Below are 17,268 nucleotides of genomic sequence, written 5' to 3' on the forward strand. Positions count from 1 at the left end.
ACTGGCCTACTGCATGTATAATACTGTATATTATATTCTGTAAAAGGCAAAACAAGGTGAAACTTTTCAAACAAACTTTTAATAGGAAACTCAAGGGAAAAAACAAAACAGAAAAGCACTGAAATGGATGAGTCTAAAAAACCTCGTGTTTCTAATCTTAACCAAAGATGACCATGAAGGGGCTAGGCAGGCAGAGCTCAGGCAACTGGCAGTCCTGGTCTCTTTACCAGACTTACCGCATCATCTTGGGAAATCCTGGCTGGAGATGTACCGCCAGCCCTTCCTTCCATCCTTGCCCCTTTCTTTACCTTCTTTATTTTCCTTCTACCACAGTCACCTAACTTAATGGGGAAAATGAAAACCACAGACATGGATACCTTCCCAGAAAGATGCTTCTTTCTCTTCCAGTGAAGAACTTAGAGCCATCCATTCTTAATTTTAAAAGTAATGTATATTTATTGAAGGGAATTTAGAAAATCAATTGTATAAAGAAAATAACAATTTACATTGAAAACAATCACTTTTAACATTTTAAAAAACTATTTGTAATATGGTGATCATGTTCCCAGTCAATGAACATTATTAAAATACATTATTTAAATGACTTTTCATTCTATTATGCTGAAGTTTTATAATTTAATGTATAATTGTTGAATATTAATATTATTTCTCATTTTTCACTATTAAAGATGATGACATGATAAGTGTCCGTGAATAGAAGTCTTTGCACTTTTGGAGGCATATTACCTAAGTGTATTCCAGACAGGTTATACTAATTCCATTTCTACTAATAAGTATATGATAAGTCGGTTCTGCCATGTCTTTAGAACTTGCTAATTTTAAATATATATTTTTCCAACTTGATAGGTTAAAGAACCTGTGTCTTCATTTTGAGGGGAGAGCATTAAAAAAAAATCTATTGACTGTTTGCTCTATGAATTTCCCGTTTTTGTTCTGTGCTCATTTTAAAAAATAGAATCCAGTGTATTTTTTTACCTCTTACTATATTCTTTACTTAGCTTTTTTTATTTGTTCTTTTCTTTTGTCCTTCCTGCCTCTCTCTCTCCTTCTCTAAGATAAACAGATTTCACTGGAAATACTTCTTAAAATAACATTTACAAAATTGTGCTTCCAAGATGAAAGATTTTCTGTTGACTTTGATTTATAATTTGGAGTAGGTTTATAGTGCTTGTCCCTCTTAAGGAGCAAACTATTTCCTCTTCAACGTGTAAAAGAAAGAAAAAGATTGAAACTTAACAGTGACTTATTTTTTTTCTTTTAAAACACCTGGTTTCCTGTTCCCTGTTATTAGATCTAATAGTTCTTATGATGGAAGGATGTATTTTTTCCCTTTCTTTTCTGCCTGCTTTGATTTATGCTGAATTAATATAGTACCTGGATTCAGTTGTGCCTGCATTAATGAACAGGCTAAAAGCAATGACATTTATACTCTATAGTATAACATAGAAGACACAGAGATACAGTCCAGCCTGTGAATTTCTTCTTTGATGTACCATCCACCATAGGCTACTGTTTTCTAAATTTACCTATTTTGTTAGTGAGGACATTTGGGAAAGTTACTTAATCTTCCTGACCTTAGATTTCTCAGACACAAAATGTGGATCTTTGTTGGGCTTGAAGTTTTGTTTTGTTTTGTTTTTCCCTAAATTTTTAATATAATTGTAGGTTCACATGTAGTTGTAAGAAATAATACAGAGTGATCCTGTATATCCTTTACCAAGTTTCTCCCAGTTGCAGCACCTTGCATAACTGTAGTGCAGTATCACAACCAGGAAACTGACCTTGGTCCAATCCACTGACCTCATTCAGATTTCACCAGGTTGATGTATGTGTGTATATCTTTTTCTGTGAAGGCTGGCAGTTTTTTAATTGCCTGATACCTGCCTACCCTGTGGTAGGTTCTCAACAATTGTTTAATAACAATCTTTGCCTAGCTAGTATTTCTTCTCCTTTTCCTCAAATAGGAACCTCTGGGAACTCTTAGGCTTCGATGGCTTATCACAGTTAAAATGATGATTTGTTCAGTGATACAGAACTCACACTTAATTTCTTACGCTACTCCCAGGCATCTCATAGAAGGAGCTCAGGGTTGTTCAGTGGCAGAGCCAGGGATTGACACCAAATCAAATCATCTGACTCCTTCTGCTATAGTACTTGTTTCCCAACCTTGTTAGACTATAAGCATCACTGAGGTGGTGATTCTCACACTTAAGTGTATGTACAAATACCTGGGGATCCTATTAACTTACAGATTTGGATTCAACAGGTCTGGAGTGCAGCTTGATATTCTGCATATCTAACAAGTTTCTAGGTGATGCTGCTGCTGCTGATCCACCACCAACACCTTACGTTGCAAGAATCTCAACACTTGCTAAAAGTTCTGATTTCTAGTGCCTTCTTCCCAACATTCTGGTTTAAGAAAGCTAGAGTGAAGTCTAGGACTTCGTATTTTTATCTAATGTCCTAGCCAATTCTTAGGATAAATTACTTTTGTTAAACACTAAATATCATTTATATTACCCCCATCCAGAGTTTCTGATTCTTCCAGTTCCTTTTAAACATACACATATTGTTTACCTTAATATTTTGGCTCAGAGATTTGGTGCAATCAGTTTTTTTTTTTCTTTCTTTCTTTTTTGGCTTTTTTCATTGTTTTATTTTGCTTAGCTTGGCTTTCATCTCTTGAGGACCAAAAATCCCGAAGTAGAATTGAACTCTTTTGCTGAAAGTTTAGTTCAACTCGTGAGAGCTTTAAGGTATTAAAATAATTTCAGTACCATTCCATTTGACATGCAGGGATTTTATCAGTGCTTTAAAAAGTCTTCCTAAACCTGTATATAACAGCTCTTTTTCTGATCTAAATAAATAACACATTGGACTTGCAACCAGAAATTTTTTATCATCTCTGAATTTACTCTTCTTAGGTCCAGATAAAAAGTGGTGCTTAATCCCCTGAAGATATAGACAGTTACGTGAGCTGGTCGTATTGATAAAAGAGAATCATGGCCAGAGACATATGGCTGGGTTCAACTGTAAAAGCTGAAGCTGTATAAATCATCAAATAACTTGGGAATTGGAAAATATCATTATAAGCAACTTGTGTGAACCCTTGATGTTTTAAATTAGCCATGAAATGTGACTTGCTTTGTAATATTTCAGAGCTTCTGAAAATCCCAGCTTTTAAATCGAAATTTTCCTATTTGGCAGCAACACAGCAGACCTACAAAATAATTTACAACCATTTGCTTTGTTAGTTATCCCTTTTAAGCAACCCTTGAGGGGAGGAAAACATTATTAATCCCCATTTTATGGATGATAGGATTGACGTATTAAGAGGACTCAAAGCTTTGATTTAGCCAACATTGCATTTTTTAGTCTCAGTCCAAAGCTCTTTACTTAGGCCAGGATGCCTGCTCTTATTATTTTGGTTTATCTTGGTAAAGAACACAGACTCAATTTTCACAAGTCAACTTAAACCACTTAGAAAAATTGGGGTAAATATAGCAGCATTGCTTTCTCAGATTGATACACTAAGGTTTTTAGTTATGCAGCGCTATTTTATTTTGTAATTGCTATGAATATTAGCATTTGTACATCTTCTCCAAATCATACCATAGGACTACTATTTTAGAGGAGTTTACCTCAGTCATTTTCAACAATCAAGTAAAGAAGAGAAGACATTGCAATTCTAATTGAAGTATGTATCTGTACATTGTGGACTGTGCTGCCCAATTCCCTGAACATTTTGTTCTTTAATAAAATATACACTTTGCCTTGGTGTTTTATGTTTGGAGAAATATTTTTACATACAGATTTAAAAAAAAATCTTTGCTATAACCTTGTGATTCTATAAAGCAGATCTTAAAAGATGAGGTCATTGATGCTCCCTCAGAAAGCTGAAGAGACTCTTGTTCAGAGGCAAGAATAGAGCCCATTTATTATAGCTTTTGCTTCAGTTCTCTTTAGGTAAAGGAAGTATTGATAATTGAAAGTAATACAGTGATCATCATCCCTGCTCCTGAACTCAATATATATTTTACTGATTTAGTTTACACAGTTGTTTCTCTAAGTGTGGTACCCAGGCAGTCGACATCAGAATCACTCCAAGATCCTGACTAAAAGAAAGATACCTTTAGTGTACCTGGCAGCTACAGAAAGAGGATTGGGGGAAATCTTGGAATCTGCTCTTTAACAAGGTCTCCAAGTGATTTTAATGCTTACTAAAATCTGAGATCCATGGCATAGAGTAAGAGGCTTGATTCACATCTATCATAGAAGCTATTCTCCTCATGGAAGCTGTTTGAGATCTGTGAGTAACTGGATTGCTTTGTTTTAATACAGAGTGCACTTTTTTCTCAGTGTAATCTTCACTTACTTTCTTACTAAAATAGCCTACATCTAGCAAAACTGTTTAAACCTTGCAAGCAATCCAGGTTAACAAGATGGTTGAATGTTCCTGAAACCTTCTCACATAACGTTTACACCTAGGTGGGTGGACTCCTACCAAGGAAACCTTGCTGCTCAGGCTAAATACCTGGGCCTATAGTTAGATTTATTCCTCCTACTGGACTTTCTGGGAGTGGCTAATAGTGACCTGTGCTTGCTGTAGAGGGTACAGCAAGTTTTCCTTAGCTAGGCAATTTGCTTTAACTATCTACATTTTTATTACCTTCTTATCTCAAGTACTAAATTTGACATCTCCTTTAAAGTGTGTAAACATTTTACTGAATCTAGAGCTCAGTCGTACAATAACCCAGAACTAAGGGAGGCATAAAATGTAAAGGGCCACTCTGAGTTCTCTATTACTTCCTCATATTCTACTGTATGTAGCACTAGTACTCGATCTTCAAAGAGAGCATGTTCTAGTTACCTGGAGTAGTACATTAAGTGAAGAAATATTGTAAGGTATAATGTGATAGATTAATATAGTGCAACACTATTTATTTATTTATTTTTTGTGGTATGCGGGCCTCTCACTGTTGTGGCCTCTCCCGTTGTGGAGCACAGGCTCCGGACGCACAGGCTCAGCGGCCACGGGTCACGGACACAGCCGCTCCGTGGCATGTGGGATCCTCCCAGACCAGGGCACAAACCCGTGTCCCCTGCATTGGCAGGCGGACTCTCAACCACTGCGCCACCAGGGAAGCCCTATGCAACATTATTAACATCATTATCAAGAGAAATGACATCAAATAAAGTTCTCTTGTTTATTTAAAGGAGCAAAAGCAAGGCACTTTTCAAAAAATTTTTCCAAAATCCAGATTCCATAGTTTTGACATATTGTATGCTCATGTAATTTCCCGTTTTTAAATTTTCTAAGATCCCTTCATACAGAAAACTCTATCATCTCTGTTTCCATTGCTGCTTACATATTCTTGGGCATTAACTCAAACTTTAGACAATGGACCAGGGTGAATTAGGGTCCAGAAAATGCCCAGGGGTACGCTGAACCTTATGGGTGCTTAAGACCTTGGCACAAAGAAAGGAGGAAGGAAGAGTAAACTTTGGTGTGATTTGGGCCAAGCTTCTCAAGCTTCTTGAATTTTTCTTCTATAAAAGCATATATGTGGGGGAGACCTTCAAGATGGTGGAAGAGTAAGATGTGGAGATCACCTTCCTCCCCACAAATACATCCAAAATACATCTACATGTGGAACAACTCCTACAGAACACCTCCGGAACGCTGGCAGAAGACCTCAGACTTCCCAAAAGGCAAGAAACTCCCCATGTTCCTGGGTAGGGGAAAAGAAAAAAGAATAAACAGAGACAAAAAAATACGGCCGGGACCTGCACCAGTGGGAGGGAGCCGTGAAGGAGGAAAGGTTTCCACACACTAGGAAGCCCCTTCGCGGGTGGAGACTGCGGGTGGCGGAGGGGGGAAGCTTTGGAGCTGCGGAGTAGAGCACAGCAACAGGGGTGCGGAGGGCAAAGCGGAGAGATTCCCGCACAGAGGATCGGGGCCGACCAGCACTCACCAGCCTGAGAGGCTTGTCTGCTCACCCGCCGGGGCGGGCGGGGCCTGGGAGCTGAGGCTTGGGCTTCGGAGGTTGGATCCCAGGGAGAGGACTTGGGTTGGCGGCGTGAACACAGCCTGAAGGGGTTAGTGCGCCATGGCTAGCCGGGAGGGAGTCCGGGGAAAAGTCTAGAACTGCCTAAGAGGCAAGAGACCATTGTTTCTGGGTGCGAGAGGAGAGGGGGATTCAGAGCACCACCTAAACGAGCTCCAGAGACAGGCGCGAACCGCGGCTAACAGCGCGGACCCCAGAGACGGGCATGAGACGCTAAGGCTGCTGCCGCCACCAAGAAGCCTGTGTGCGAGCACAGGTCACTCTCTACACCTCCCCTCCCAGGAACCTGTGCAGCCCGCCACTGCCAGGGTCCCATGATCAAGGGACAGCTTCCACGGGAGAACACACGATGCGCCTCAGGCTGTTGCAATATCATACCGGCCTCTGCCGCTGCAGGCTTGCCCCGCATCCGTACCCCTCCCTCCCTCCAGCCTGAGTGAGCCAGAGCCCCTGGAATCAGCTGCTCCTTTAACCCTGTCCTGTCTGAGGGAAGAACAGATGCCCTCAGGCGACCTACACGCAGAGGCGGGTCCAAATCCAAAGCTACGAGGCCACCATCACCCTGATACCAAAACCAGACAAAGATGTCACAAAGAAAGAAAACTACAGGCCAATATCGCTGATGAACATAGTTAAAAAAATCCTCAGTAGCATAATAGCAAACAGAATCCAACAGCACATTAAAAGCATCATATACCATGATCAAGTGGGGTTTATCCCAGGAATGCAAGGATTCTCAATATATGCAAATCAATCAATGTGATACAACATATTAACAAATTGAAGGAGAAAAACCATATGATCATCTCAATAGATGCAGAAAAAGCTTCTGATAAAATTCAACACCCATTCATGATAAAAACCCTCCAGAAAGTAGGCATAAAGGGAACTTACCTCAACATAATAAAGGCCATATATGACAAACCCACAGCCAATATTGTTCTCAATGGTGAACAACTGAAACCATTTCCACTAAGATCAGCAACAAGAGAAGGTTGTCCACTTTCACCACTATTATTCAACATACTTTCGGAAGTTTTAGCCACAGAAATCAGAAAAGAAAAAGAAGTAAAAGGAATCTAAATCAGAAAAGAAGAAGTAAAGCTGTCACTGTTTGCAGATGACATGATACTATACGTAGAGAATCCTAAAGATGCTACCAGAAACCTACTAGAGCTAATCAATGCATTTGGTAGAGTAGCAGGATACAAAATTAATGCACGGAAATCTCTTCCATTCCTATACATTGATGATGGAAAATCTGAAAGAGAAATTAAGGAAACACTCCCATTTACCATTGCAACAAAAAGAATAAAATACCTGGGAATAAACCTACCTAAGGAGACAAAAGACCTGTATGCAGAAAACTATAAGTCACTGATGAAAGAAAGTAAAGATGATACAAACAGGTGGAGAGATATACCATGTTCTTGGATTGGAAGAATCAACATTGTGAAAATGACTGTACTACCCAAAGCAATCTACGGATTCAATGCAATCCCTATCAAACTACTGATGGCATTTTTCACAGAACTAGAACAAAAAATTTCACAATTTGTATGGAAACATAGAAGACCCCAAATAGCCAAAGCAATCTTGAGAAAGAAAAACAGAGCTGGAGGAATCAGGCTCCCAGACTTCAGACTATACTACAAAGCTCCAGTAATCAAGACAGTATGGTACTGGCACAAAAACAGAAATATAGATCAATGGAACAGGATAGAAAGCCCATTCTTTTACAGCTACATGTAAAAGAATGAAATTAGAACACTCCTTAACACCATATACAAAAATAAACTCAAAATGGATTAAAGGCCCAAATGTAAGGCCAGACACTATAAAACTATTAGAGGAAAACATAGGCAGAACACTCTGTGACATAAATCACAGCAAGATCCTTTTTGACCCATCTCCTAGAGACATGGAAATAAAAACAAAAATAAACAAAAATGGACCTAATGAAACTTAAAAGCTTTTGCACAGCAAAGGAAACCATAAACAAGATGAAAAGACAACCCTCAGAGTGGGAGAAAATATTTGCAAATGAAGCAACTGGTAAAGGACTGATCTCCAAAATTACAAGCAGCTCATGCAGTTCAATATCAACAAAACAAACAACCCAATCCAAAAATGGGCAGAAGACCGAAATAGACATTTCTCCAAAGAAGATATGCAGATTGCCAGCAAACACATGAAAGAATGCTCAACATCACTAATCGTTAGAGAAATGCAAATGAAAACTACAATGAGGTATCACCTCGCACCAGTCAGAATGGCCATCATCAAAAAATCTACAAACAATAAATGCTAGAGAGGGTGTGGAGAAAAGGGAACCCTCTTGCACTGTTGGTGGGAATGTAAATTGATATAGCCACTATGGAGAACAGTATGGAGGTTGCTTTAAAAAACTAAAAATAGAAATACCATACGACCCAGCCATCCCACTACTGGGCATATACCCTAAGAAAATCGTAATTCAAAAGGGTCTTGTACCACAATGTTCATTGCAGCTCTATTTACAATAGCCAGGACATGGAAGCAACCTAAGTGTCCACTGACAGGTGAATGGATGAAGAAGATGTGGCACATATATACAGTGGAATATTACTTAGCCATAAAAAGAAATGAAATTGAGTTATTTGTAATGAGGTGGATGGACCTAGAGACTGTCATACAGACTGAAGTAAGTCAGAAAGAGAAAAATAAATACAGTGGGTTAACACATATATATGGAATCTAAAGAAAAAAATGGTTATGCAGAATCTAGGGGCTGGACAGGAATAAAGACGCAGGTTAGAGAATGGACTTGAGGACACGGGGACAGGGAAGGGTAATCTGGGTCGAAATGAGAGAGTGGCATGGACTTATATATACTACCAGAATAGATAGCTACTGGGAAGCAGCCACATAGCACAGGGAGATCAACTCGGTGCTTTGTGACCACCTAATGGGGTGGGATGGGGAGGGTGGGAGGGAGATACAAGAGGGAGGAGATATGAGGATATATGTATATGTATAGCTGATTCACTTTGTTATATAGCAGAAACTAACACACCATTGTAAAGCAATTATACTCCAATAGAGATGTTAAGAAAATTTTCAGAAGAAAAAGCATATATATGGAATCTAGAAAAATGGTACAGATGAACCTATTTGCAGAGCAGAAATAGAGACACAGATGTAGAGAACAATCGTATGGACACAGAGGCGGGAAAGGGGGAGTGGGACGAATTGGGAGATTGGGATTGACATACATACACTACTATGTATAAAATAGATAACTAATGAGAATGTACTGTATAGCACAGAGAATTCTACTCAATGCTCTGTGGAAGGAAATCCAAAAAGGAGTGGATATATGTATATGTATAGCTGATTCACTTTGCTGTGCAGCGGAAACTAACACAACATTTTGAAGCCACTGTACTCCAATAATAAAAAAAAAAAAGCAAAGGCTTGTATTAGATTATCTTTAATGTAGTTACCAGCTCTAACACTGTGAGTCTCAATGAAATCTATTAGAAGGGGGAAAGGAGAGAAAGAATTATATATATATATATAAAGAGAATAGATAGGAAGAGGAAGTAACAAAAGGAGAAGAGGAGAGAGGGAATAGGGAAGTGGTTGAGAGAGCGTCCCACCAATTACCTTGGCTGTGGTTCCTTGATCCTGAGCAAGGGAGAACCTTATCTGGTATTCAGAGGAATTAAATAAGTGAGTAACTAACTAAATAAATCACAAAAATCATAACTAATTTTCCCAGACAAAGTTGATTTAATAGCCACTTGGCCCTTAGTTAGTTTCATGAATTATTCTTGTATTCCTTTGGATACTACCTGCAGTTGATCGAGTTATATGGCATCACTGATTTGGACACTGTTATGCTTGGCTTGTAGAAGCCAGTAAATAGAAGACAGTTTATGAGAGGAATGCTAAAGGTGGCTGTGATAAATCTAAAATGTTATTTCCATTCATTTAAAAAGCCTCTGAAATATAAATAACCCCAGTGTGAATGGTAGGGCACTTATCCTATCCAGTTCCTTTGTTTGCTAATGACTGCAAAAGTTCACTCTCACCTGCAGAGTCATAAAAGTTTATAAATAATAACAATACATGAACAGCCTCTCTGCCAAAATTCCTTGACCATGTCTTATTTTATTGATTCTACCCTCTAAATGTTCTACTAGAGGAAAAATGAATACGGATATTTAACAAGATTTTAGGAGAAATCAATATTAATGTATTTACCAGCTGAGTTTAATTTTTAAAAGGGAAAAAGTCTGCATTAAAAAGGCTAAAGCTTAGATTTATTTGTATGCACTGAGGAACAGTTGGAAAGGAAGGGTGTTTTGAAGTTCAGTCAGCCAGATAGATCACTGGAGGGAGCTCTAACTTCACCACAAAACCAGAACTGAACTCTTTCTTTGTTCTTAAATTTCACATACAGCTGATGCCCACCCGCGCCCCCCCCCAATAAAATCAATAATAAATACGAAAAGTGTCTGGAAAGGAAAAATGTGTTTTTTGGGACATCACATGCCACATTTCCTTACAAATAAAGACAGAACCACTATTCAGAGCTGACAGTATTTAAACAAGTCAAAAATACAAGACTATATATAGTGAGAGCCACAGTATACACTTTGTATGAAAAATACTTTGAAAAATATACTTCAAAGCTCTCCACACTCTCGCACCTCACCCCCATTATAATAGTGTAAATCCACAATGACACCACTCTCAAGGCCAGCCAGGCAGAATCTGGCTTTGGTGTTCACAGAATTCACACAAGCTCTTGAGTACTTTATATGGGAGGAGACTTTGTAAAGGCGTGGGTGATATCTTGGGCCCATTCTTAGCAACATCACAACTATTTCTGTGTTGGACCAGCTTTATGAAGGACATTTACTTTTTCAGAGGCTGAGTGGTGTGCTTGATAGCACCCTGGATTGGGAACCAGAACACCTAGATTTTCATCACTGCTGAAATCCTAACTATATGTGAGCCTGTGGGCTTTATCGTCTTCACATTCCTGATGAAACAGAAGTATGAAAAGGTTAAACTAAGTGATTTCTAAAGCCCCTTCTAATTTTTAAGTTATGATCATCAAGTTAAAATTGTTTATTTGCTTTTTCAGTACGAACTGACTCTGATTATCGTATATGTTCATAGAGAGTGATATTTAGAATTCACTTCTGTCATTTAGAAATCCCCCAAATGCTGTGTCTATCTTAAAAACATTTTCCAAGAGTTTTCCTACACCTTCCTTCTTATATACCCTTCCTCCTCCTTCCATTGCTTACCTGGTCCTTTTACAGTTGGCTCCAGCTAAGAAGCAAACCTGTACTAATATTCTGAAAAAATGACTCTCAGTATCTCCAGGATCAGGCCTAACCCAGTGGGAATTCTGGGGACTTAGGCAGGCTATAGAGCCGGGTCTTCTGGCAGGGATTTGTTTAATTAAGGTGTTACCTCGAGCCAAGTACATAATTTGCAGGACCCAGTGCAGAATGAAAATGCAGGGTCCCTGCTCAAAAAATTATTAAGAATTTTCAGATGGTGACAGCAGACCATTAAACCAAGCCCAGGGCACTTACGAACATGGGGCCGTGTGTGACTACACAGGTCGCATACCCAGGCAGCCATTTGTGCCTGGAGTGGTGGGAACCCTGGGTTCAGTCTCACAGGTGTATAGGACTGAGTTTGACTCCAAAAGTATTATCCATGAAAAAAAAATCCAATACAAATAAGATAACATAAAAACAAGTCACCCCTACCCACTTATTTTTTTAAAGGTGACAAATGGTTCCAACAAAGAAGCTCTGATTATGTTTGGGCCAAATCCTTAGAAGGATAATCAGTTAAATAGCTTTGGAAAAAGCACTGTGGAAAGGGAAGGTGTTGAAATCATATGATCATTTTGTTTATACCAATTAAAATTTTCATTTTGAGAAGGTGTAATGGTTTCTTCCAAGTAGTTTCAAGAAATTGGAAAGCCAGATGGAGATGCAAACAGTGGTACAAAGACTGACAAGAAGTTTCTTGGAGGGACTGGCAAAATGTAGGGAAAAGATGCTTTCAAAAGGCTAGAGGCATTAGTTTACCTCTACTACCCAAAGCTTTAAAATAAAGTTTGTAATAGATCAACTGTATAATTTTTTCATGTTTTTTTCTAACATTTTATTTTTGTCTGATTCTGTTATTCTAGTGGGGAGAAGATTACCTTGGCAATACATACACTGTATTGTAACCTTTGATGGGATATTTGTGGTTTCAAAACAACTTCAAAGCTATTTTTTCCCTTCAGCAATAGCTGTTAGTCAGCATTGATTGACTTTATGACAGTGTTCCTTGGCATTCATTTTTATTTGAGCTCAGCGGTCCAAGTAAATTGTGTTAATATTTTAGGTAGCATCTTGTGATTTGCATTGGCTGAGATCTAGAACAAGACAATTCACAGCTATGAATTTGTTTTTTCCTCTCTACACAGCACAACTTGGTGGCATCCTGACTGCTTCAGAGAAGCACCATCATCACCTTTGAGATGGAGTCTTAGAAGGCTTCCTTCCAGCCAGTTGTAAGCAGGTAAGTTTGCATTAGTGTTTCTGCTGCCTTCTCTCCCTCTTACCCAGGTTCTGAGTCTCCTACTTCTACCCTCATCTGTGAACAGAAGCTTATACTTTTAGACTTTCAAGTTTTCCTTCTCCTGCAGTAGTCCTCTTTCTCTCTTGAGTTAAAAGCTAGCCAATCTGCTGAACTAAGTCTTATTAGTTTGTCTACTGGTGGATGACTATACACATAGGTGCACTTCTAAGTACTATGTTTGCTTTTCCTTGGAGCCTGCTGCTATGAGAAAATTTAAGCCAAGTGAGAGTCAGAAACGTAGAACTATGTCACGAGGAAGGCCAGAAGGAGAGTTGACTTGGGTAAGGAGTGATAAATATATTGTGACCTTAAAATAACAAAGTTGCTTACTTTCTACCATAAAGGCAATCCTAATTCTTAGATAATATATCTCATCCTTTTAAGGGTGTGTTGGCCGACCAAAGATAATTTAGAGAAGCTAAAATTTAGGAATCTGAAAACAGGCCTTAATTATGGCCTTTGCATTCAGTTCACAGTGAAAGCAGATTGAATTTAAACTTCCAAATAACATAGCCCTCGGGGCTAATGCTCTTGGAATAAACTTAAAATGAAACTGTTTCATACTGAAATCCATTAGTCATTTCTTTAGCAAACCCTCTTAGGTAGGGCCCCTTTAGCCTACATTTCCTGATTCTGCTGTACTTTATGGTGTTATGACTAGGTCCCAAAGAACACAGTGGAATGCAACCTGTAAAAGCACTTTTTACTTAAAATTTTAAAATCAAAAATGACTGGAGAAAAACATGGTAATTATAGCTTAACATAACAATGCAGAGGATACAGCCTGCAATGTAGTAGTTTCAATCATCATTATTATTAGCACAGTTTTTAGAAGTCATTAGTTGCTGAATTTTTAAATGTTTTGTTTATTAAGATAAAAAATATATGCAAAAGATGCCATCAAATCAGCGTTCTGAAGGTGGTGAGGAATTAGTTTTCTCGTTATCACAGATCTTTCCTCAGGCATGCTGCAGAGAGATATTTCACTTACAGCTAAAATCCACCCAATTGCATAAGAAAACAAAGGACATTTCTGCCCAAGAATTTGGTTTACACTGTTAATTTGGAATCATTTTAGACTTACAGAAAATTTGCAAAAATAATATAGGGAATTCCTATATACCCTTCACCCAGCTTCCCCTAATGTTAACATATTACATAAACATAGTACAATGATCAAAACCAAGAAATTAATATTGGCAAAATGCTATTAACTAAACTATAGATGGTATTTGAATCCCAACAATTTTCCCATTCATGTCCTTTTTTTTGGTCACAGAATCCAATCGAGAATCCTACATAGCATTCCATCTTCAAATCTACTTAGTCTCTCCCAGTGTGTAAAAATTTCCTCAGTCTTTCCTTGTCTTTCTTGATCAGAGTCATATTTCAAACAGGATTTATTCCTTTGAGTTGAATAATAATGAAAGAATAGAAAAATCCCCAACATTTGGGAACTTTAAGAGAAAAATTATATATTTTCTTAGAAATCTTTCAAATTATTAGAGTATGCTTTGCTAATTTTAAATGTATATATTTAAAATTATGAATTAAAATCTAGATGATTTAAATATTTTAAAAATATTTTTGAAAGAAAAATTTTTTTTCTGCACATTGCTGTTTTGTTTTTTGTTTGTAATGACCTGGCTTGAGCAGTTTAAATCTAAAATAAGACTCCTTTGGGAGTGGCTTTTGGATTTATAATTTAGAAGAATTTTTACAGAAATAGGATAATTGCTCTATGGCTTCTTTGGCTTAAATTAGAAAGAAATTCTATTAATTGTGTGGTATAAATTTACTCCTTTAAATAGCTTAACGTAAATTTCAGAGTAGTAGTAGTCAAATTTCAGTGTAGTCAAATTCTGCATGTAAATACTTGTATATATTCTATGTTCCTAACTTAAGTTCCTGAAAACATTATTTATATATATAATATAATTATATAGTTTGTATATATATGTAGACTGTATATTATATATATATAATCTGTATATGCATGCTTGTGTGTGTAATTCTCTGCAGCATTGTTGAATGCTTTACTGAGAGCACATGAAAAAAATACATATTTTTCAATAAGAGCTATTTCATGTAGCATAAATGCACTACTTCATCAGCTTGGAGAACAAACAAAGGTCACAATAATTCTTTTTAAAATAAACATTAATGTGACTGTCCTCCCACCTTACCACTCAAAGTATGTCCTCTCTCTGCCCCAGGGACAGCCCTCATAGAGCATTCCAAATCCTGAGGGGGCTCACCCATAGTTCAGCCCCAATCTGACCTCACTTTCATTGGTGTCCAGAGCCCAGGTGTGGCTCTTTGAATCTGAAGCATGCCCAGGTATAATCTTAAGCCAATACTTTGGATTGGATCACCTCCCTGTCAAGTTGTGGACTTTCTCCACATCCTCTTATATTACTCCTGAAAGCTGCAGCATTCACAGCCAAGGGAGCAGTTTCTCTGTTCCTGAGGCATCATCTAAAGTACCACATCTGGTTTCTAGGACCTTGCAGAAGGAGAACTAGAGGACTCAAACCAGTGCCTCATAGTGCCACCTTTACATCAGGTGGTTTCCTAATGTCTGCTGACGTCCCTGTCTACTTAGTGTTCACTGATAGTACCATCTTTTCTTGAGGTCAGTGTTTGCATGTGTGGAGGGGGTTGCTGAGCTGGAGAGAAGAAAGTCTTTCCTCACCGTGTTATGTTCACTGTGCTCACCCCACCAACCTTCAGTTGAGTTTCTGGTACCATTTCCTTTGCTGTTCTCATACCCAGAAGAGTGGCATAACAAGGCTAGACACATTAAAAGGAGTTTCAGAGTCAAGGATAGGGCCCATGTATTATAAAAATGTGGTCTATTCAGTAGAAAAGCTATCCAGGCTTGTCAGACATGTTCATCTTTTAAAAAAAATATTTATTTTTATTAAAGTACAGTTGATTTATAATATGTTAGTTTCAGGTGTACAGCAAAGTGTGTATGTGTGTGTGTGTGTGTGTGTGTATATATATATATATATATATATACTTTTTCAGATTCTTCTCCATTATAATTATAAGATATTGAATATAGTTCCCTGTGATATATAGCAGGTCCTCGTTGTTTGTCTATTTTATATATAGTTGTGTGTATCTGTTATTCCCAAACTCCTAATTTATCCCTCCCCCACTTTCCCCTTTGGTACCCATAAGTTTGTTTCTATGTCTGTGAGTCTATTTCTGTTTTGTAAATAAGTTCATTTGTATCATTTTTTTAGATATATACATTCCACATTTAAGTGATATCATATGATATTTGTCTTTCTCTGTCAGAATTACCTTATTTAGTATGATAATCTCCAGGTCCATCCATGCTGTTGCAAATGGCATTATTTCATTCTTTTTTATGGCTAATATTCCATTGTATATATATATATATATATATATATATATATATATATATATATATATATATATATACATCTTCTTTATCAATTCATCTGTCAATGGACATTTAGTTGCTTTCACATCTTGGCTATTGTAAATAGTACTGCTATGAACATTGGGATGCATGTATCTTTTCGAATTGGAGTTTTCAGATGTGTTCATCTTTTTAACGATGAATTTTAACCTCTTTGGGTTAAAATATCTATAGATAGATAGATAGATAGATAGATATAGATATCTATACACACACAAACACATACAAGTACAGAGAGCTGGAGGGATACTATAAAAAACGTAGGATACTCAGTTGTGAGTGGGTTGTGCTGACAACCCAGTATGCGAGAGTTCATTTAAAATAAAGGTGTCCCAGAAGAGTAAGACGCGGAGATCACCTTCCTCCCCACGGATACACCAGAAATACAGCTACACGTGGAACAACTCCTACAGAACACCTACTGAATGCTGGCAGAAGACCCCAGACCTCCCAAAAGGCAAGAAACTCCCCACATACCTGGGTGGGGCAAAGCGGAGAGATTCCCGCACAGAGAATCGGTGCCGAGCGGCACTCACCCGCCCGAGAGGCTTGTCTGCTCACCCGCCAGGGCGGGCGGCACTGGAAGCTGAGGCTCGGGCTTCGGTCAGAGCGCAGGGAAAGGACTGGGGCTGGCGGCGAGAACTCAGCCTGAGGGGGGCTAATGTGCCACGGCTAGCCGGCAGGGAGTCCGGGAAAACTCTGGAGCTGCCGGAGAGGCAAGAGACTTTTTCTTCCCTCTTGGTTTCCTGGTGCGCGAGGAGAGGGGATTGAGAGCGCTGCTTGAAGGGGCTCCACAGACGGGCGCGGGTCGCGACTGAAAGCGCGGAGCCCGGTGACGGGCGTGGGACGCTGGGGCTGCTGCTGCCGCCGCCGGGAAGCCTGTGTGCGAGCGCAGGTCACTGTCCACACCGCCCTTCCGGGAGCCTGTGCAGCCCGCCACTGCCGGGGTCCCGGGATCCAGGGGCGGCTTCCCTGGGAGAACGCACGGCGCGCCTCGGGCTGGTGCAACGTCACGCCGAACTCTGCCGCTGCAGGCTCGCCCCGCACTCCGTGCCCCTCCCTCCCGCCCGGCCTGAG

General features: G+C 38.9%; 1 protein-coding gene across 3 annotated transcripts in view; it reads left to right on the forward strand.

Moving 5' to 3' along the window:
• The window catches only part of DNAJB9 (DnaJ heat shock protein family (Hsp40) member B9), a 403,125-nt gene that overhangs the window by 309,431 nt on the left and 76,426 nt on the right, over positions 1–17,268 (forward strand). For all 3 annotated transcript variants that reach the window (XR_014016693.1, XR_014016694.1, XR_014016695.1), the window contains one exon: positions 12,580–12,674. The gene's annotated coding sequence lies outside the window, so the exon portion shown is untranslated. The remainder of the gene's footprint in view (positions 1–12,579; positions 12,675–17,268) is intronic.

Source organism: Mesoplodon bidens (genome assembly GCF_964165515.1).
Source record: "Mesoplodon bidens genome assembly, chromosome: 9".
Lineage (NCBI taxonomy): Eukaryota > Metazoa > Chordata > Mammalia > Artiodactyla > Ziphiidae > Mesoplodon > Mesoplodon bidens.